Source organism: Nyctereutes procyonoides, unplaced genomic scaffold, assembly GCF_905146905.1.
Source record: "Nyctereutes procyonoides isolate TBG_1078 unplaced genomic scaffold, NYPRO_anot_genome, whole genome shotgun sequence".
Taxonomy (NCBI): Eukaryota; Metazoa; Chordata; class Mammalia; order Carnivora; family Canidae; genus Nyctereutes; species Nyctereutes procyonoides.
The window spans coordinates 11,998,492-12,004,530 of NW_026575036.1; positions in this window are offsets into that span (position 1 = coordinate 11,998,492).

Sequence of the window (6,039 nt, forward strand, 5' to 3'; positions counted from 1 at the left end):
TAAAATTCTGGCTGTTCTTGTATTATGGGGGTTAAAATATTTTTCAAAAAATACTATTGAGGGTTTGGCAAAAAACATTGTAGTTGTATAGAAATTACTTGTTCATAGAAAAAACGAAAATAGTTTATCTTTCCCTTTATGACTCACAATTACTTCTTGAATCATTCTCACATTGTTTAAGCATTTACCTCAAAGCACTAGCCTATTCTCCTCCAATCCTGAGAATATTGAGACTACCAAGTATTAGCTTCCTTGGTCCATCCCCTCCATCCCAACTTTCCTCAAAAAGGAAAGCACAGAACTCCTCTCCATCATGATCAGTTATACTTCCCATATTTGGGGAGTAGTGGACATATCTTGGTTTTTCTCCTAACATTCCCTTTCCCTTTTGGTAAAACTAACCCTAGTTTTGCTTTCAAAGAACTATCTTTACCCAGTGAGTGCAATTGTAAGTGGTCTTTCAGTCAGTGTCTTCTTTCTGTTAACAACAGTTGAGAATATATTGAATTAGATTCTCTAAGAATGAGAATTTGGGGAAGAATCCTACAAAGAAGGGAAATGATTGAAACTTCAATTTTGGGAACTAGCCTATATCTTTTTCTGCTTAAATTAGAGTTGGTTCTATGACTTAGAACCAAAGGAAGTCTAATTGATACAGAAGTTTGGAATGCTAGAAGTTTGGGGCATTTTTATTCCTAATTTTATAGGTAATGGGGAAATAGTAAAGTTTATTTGCAATAGGAAAAAGTAGTTAAAATTGAACTGTGCAAGATTAATAGAACTGTAAAGAATACATTGGAGTCAGGAGGGCAGATGGAGTGTGAGGGATGAGTTAAAAGGCCATTTGGTGGTTCAGGTGAGCTAAATAGTGGGAGATGAGGGGTCAAGTGGATATCGTAAGGGTGATTCTACAACATTGGCTTGTGTAATGGATGTGGGGTCAGAAGGTGGTGACAGGGAATGTAGTCCCAAATCTTCTCACATTTGAATGGATCTTGAAGGATTGACAAGATTTTCAGACATTAGGAAAAGACATTTCAGAGAAAAACAGCTGAGTAAATTTTAGAAGCTGTGAATATAAGGCAGAGTTAGGAAACTTGCTAGAGAATATTGCTCAACATACCAGTTTATACATTCCTTTCAAAAAAAAAACTCTGCGTCACTCATTTTTGTGGTCTCTGGAATAATATTCCCAAATAACTGGTCCCAAATCACTTGGGAAGCCTTATACACTAAAGATTTTCCATCTCACCTCCAGATATTTAGATTCAGTAGAGCTAATGTGAGGTCCAGGAACTTTATTTTTAAAAATCTCCACAGCTTGAGGCACCTGGTAGTGCAGTCTGTTAAGACTTCAATTCTTTATTTCAGCTCAGGTCATGATCTCAGGGCTGTGGGGTGGAGCTTCACCTTAGGCTCCATGCTCAACAAGGAGTGAGCTTGAGATTCTCTCTCCCCCTCTCTCTGCCCCTCCCCCCACTCACATGTGCACATGCGCGTGCTCTCTTTCTCTCTAAAATAAATCTTAAAAAAAACTCCCCAGTGAACAATATAAATCCAAATTTGGGGACCATGTCTTGGTAGTTTAGAACAATAGTAGATAGTCAATAAGTACTTAGAGAAGTAAATTATATGTTTTTATCTTTGTGATCTCCCTATTACCTCATCCAGTACTGCATTTAATATTTGCTCAATAATTTCCACATAGAATAACATCACCTCCAGAAATTCCAAATCTTTAGATCTAGGATGAATCTCTAATATCTTCTGTTTTAATAGATTCCCCTATTAAGCCTTAGGACTCAAATGCATGCTACACTAAGGGCAAAAGCTACCTAGGATTACAACTTGGCTGAGATCCCATACAAAGTTAATCAAGAGGTGGCTCCTTTTGCGGGGAGGAAGAAGGAAGTAGGTATGGATGAGGGAATTTCCAGACAAACAGAAAAGGGAAAAAGCTAAAAGCTTTAGGAACGATGAATAATATATTCAAAATGTCGTGTGACAGTGAGAGAAAATGCTAATGGATTTTTTTTTAAAGTCTCAGACTTATTTACAAATATTAAAGGGACTATTCAGACCAATCGGTAGACAGGACATGGTATATGTTTCTGATAATCTTCAGGAAAATTCCCATTGCTGGATACAGTATCAATTGCTTTATTTGTAAAACCAAAAAGAAAAAAGAAATATTGAGTTTAATTAGCTCAAGTAAAGCCAAAAGTCCTGCAATAATCATATACTAGTGATGAAAATAAGATGGGGAACTAGATTTTTTTAAGGAATAAATTACTAATTTATTAACTTCTAAGATATACTTTATTAATATCTAAACTAAGATAAAATAATTTCCGCTAGGGGATGTATAGCCTTAAAATGGGAATAATTAACTGCTTCAGTTGGTTGAGTTTTATTTCAGATCTTTCAAATACAATATTCAGTTGAGTCAACCACTATGCACACAATCACTTACTAAAAATGTCAGAATCATTTTACAAATATGGTCTTGGTTTTGGATTAGGAGGACAGAAAATAAATGATCACAAAATCTCCATTGTCATGTTTTTTTGAGTGAAGACAGCTAGCTATACTGTAGTGAAGAGAGCTTTAAACTTGGATTCAATGTTTATGTTAGAGTGATTAGACTCATTAGTCATTAGTTAGATCTGCTGCCAACTGTGTGTTTGGTAGGGTCTTCTAATCTCCACCCTTTCTCTGCCCTGAAGGTCATTCAAGCACTTGTTCCCTGGATGCCCAGAGTGTTGACTGCTGAGCTAGGATTTCCCCTTGGACATGCCTTCGTCAAAGAGATCTCCTTTGCCTAAGAGTCCTCTCTTTCTCAAGGGAATCCTGTATCCAACAACTGATCCAGGCCAGGGTACATTTGTGAAGGGCCATCCCAACCCGGAGCTCCCCATGAGGTTAGTTAAAGCGCTAGTGCAACTGTGTCACAGTTCAGTTCTGCCCCATCCCGTCTCCATCATCCCCTTCACAGGGGATGACCTAGAGACTATTCCCCAATAAACCTACACCTGAGTGAATTTCAAAGTCCATTTCCTGGGGAAGTTGACCTAAGACATCTGTAGTAAATGATGATTAACCAAATGAAAACATCCAAAGACCAGTTATTTCAAACTTGTTATAGTAAGGAAGTCAGCCACCATCACTGTGTCTTTTTTTTTCTAAGATTTTATTTATTTATTTGACAGAAAAAGCAAAAGACAAAGCACAAGCAGAGAGAGTGGCAGGCAGAGGGAGAAGCAGGCTCCCTGCTGAGCAGGGAACCCCATGTGGGGCTCAATTCCAGGACCCTGGGATCATGACCTGAGCCAAAGGCAGATGCTTAACTGACTAAGCTACCCAGGCATCCCCAATTGTGTCTTAACAGAGACTTCAGAAAGGCAGAGGAGTGGGAAAGCATTACAGTGAAAAAGAGGAAGGCTTTAGGTATGCCCTGATTGGAGGCTCCTAGGATGAGAGAGATGTAGGCAGACTAACTAGAAGGTGGGCATCCTACATAATGGTTAGGGGTGCATATTTGGCCTTTACTGGTTGGTTCTAAGTTGGAAGTGGGAACAAAATTTAGGGAAGCTGGCAGTTATTAATCCCATCTTTGTTTACACATGTATAAATAGTGGAAAATAATACCTGCCTCATGAGATAATCGGATTAAAGGACAATGCTTAATAAGTTATAGGGTATTAGTAGTAGTAGTAGTATTACCATGAACATATTTATAAACATGTGAGATCACCTAATTAAGAACTTTGGATCTGGGGCACCTGGGTGGCTCAGTGGTTGAGCGTCGGCTTAGTTTGTGATCCCGGAGTCCTGGGATTGAATCCACATCAGGCTCCCCACAAGGAGCCTGCTTCTCCCTCTGCCTGTGTCTCTGCCTTTCTCTCTGTGTCTCTCATGAATAAATTTAAAAAATAAAAATTAAAAAGTAGATGTGGCCCAGCAGAACTGGGGAAAGGTAGAGATTTCCAAGGGAGGTTTAGTTTGCAATGAGGGGTGTGTGTGAGGATGAATGGGTGTGAGAGAGGACAGCCCCTTTGTCAGAGGGGCCTGTTAGTCACCTAGGAGATTAGCTTCAATTTTGGCATAACTTAATTTTAAAATTTTTTTAAAATTTTGGTTTTTGAATCTCTTTTTTTCTAGGTGTATTTGAGGAGACTCATTAATATTCTATGTCATAGAATAGTTTACTGACCAAGTGACACATCATTTTTGTTTGACTACTGGAGATGATGGCTTTTTCTCTCTTTCTCCTCAATTTCAAAATGACTGATTTTACTGATATAATCTCCAAGTGATATAGCCTAACAAATAAGGCAAAGTTCAGAATAATGTAGCAATGCCTATCCAACTGCCAAGCCTCATTTCCTCTTCTTACTGTTGAGAGGCATACTTCTGCCCTCTATGACTCTGGATCAGATCCTAATTGCCCTAAGCAGAGTCCTGATTCCCTTGTTAATAATTGGTTTAGAACATGTGATTCAATTCTGACTAATGAGACTTAAGGGTATATCTGCCAGCAGGGGGGCAGGGTGGGTGGGAGTATCAGAAGGGAGGGGAGGTTTGTGAGCAAGTTTTCTCTACAGTTTTTTTTTTTAAGATTTTATTATTTATTCATGAGAGACAGATTGAGAGAGAGAGAGAGGCAGAGACACAGGCAGAGGGAGAAGCAGGCTCCATGCAAGAACCCCGATGTGGGACTCCCTCCAGGATCATTCCCTGAGCCTAAGGCAGTCACCCAGTTGTCCCAAGTTTCCTCTACTTTAAAAAGAGATAGTTGGAAGAAAAATCTCTTCTTTTACTTTTGGATGTCACTGTGTGCACATTTGATGTTTGAAATTCCTTAGGTTATCTTGCAATCATGAAAGGAATGTACAATCTAGTTGGGCCTTATAACCCTTAGGGCAAAGCTGATGGATACCACAAGAGATAAAAGGAGCCTAGATACTCAAAGGGCATCAATGAACCACTAACAACCTAATCTACAGTCTACTGTATATGTCTTCTTATTGTTCCAGGCTCTTGGATTTAGATCCAAGAAGGGGAATTGAGAAGGTAGAGATAGAGACAATTACTTTCCAAGTCCAGTTTGATTTTTTTAAAAAAATTATATATATGGTGAGTGTGAGTTTTATTTTCTTTAGAGTGAGTTTTATTTTCTTTAGTAAGTGGATCCAGACAGATTTTAATTTATGGGTAATTGCCATCTTGGAATTAAATGGTAACAGATAAAGGTTTTAATAAGTGTATCATCACATACATAAATAAATGCATTTGAGTGATACATGGCCTAGGTAGGGGATGAACCTGTGCATGTTTGAATTAAAGGACTTCTTTTAGCCCTTTATCAAGTGCCTGCATTGTTTGTGTGGTTATCTTCCTTTTCTGAAAACGAGCAAGCAGTAGTGTCTATTGTGACATTTGAGTTTACCAAATGAGGAGCACTTGACTAATAAGCAGCCTCATACATGGCCAAATGTCCTCCTGTACTTGTACTTGATGAGATCCAGGCATTTTCAAAATAATACCACATGTTAATGTTCTTATGGGAGAATGTAGGAATAATTTGTCTCTCATTTTCTTATTTTCTTCCTCAAAATATGGTCAGTGAAGTCTTAGGAAGAAATAGAGATACCTTTCATAGCAGATCAAGTGACTGAAAAGCCTCTGACTTTTGGAATCTTTAATGACACAAATTCCCGCCAAAAGTGAATGGTATTTTCTTTACATTTGGAAAAGTGCATTGTTCCCTCTCAGATTGAGGTGATCTCTCCAGGTAAGAATCTGGCTGATTTGAGGAAAGAATCCTCCTGGGGCTCCTAAGACCTTCACAGCGTCTCACACTCAAACTTTCTGGTACTTACATGAAAGATGTTGAGGAAAAGAGAGTAATGAGTGCCTTTTGACTGCAAGACTATGAACACATCAACCTAATCTCCTTTGGTGACTTTAAAGATAAGGCTATACTCAGCTTTATCTTCAGCAAAATTCTATCCTCTAGCACAAGAAGAACATAAATGT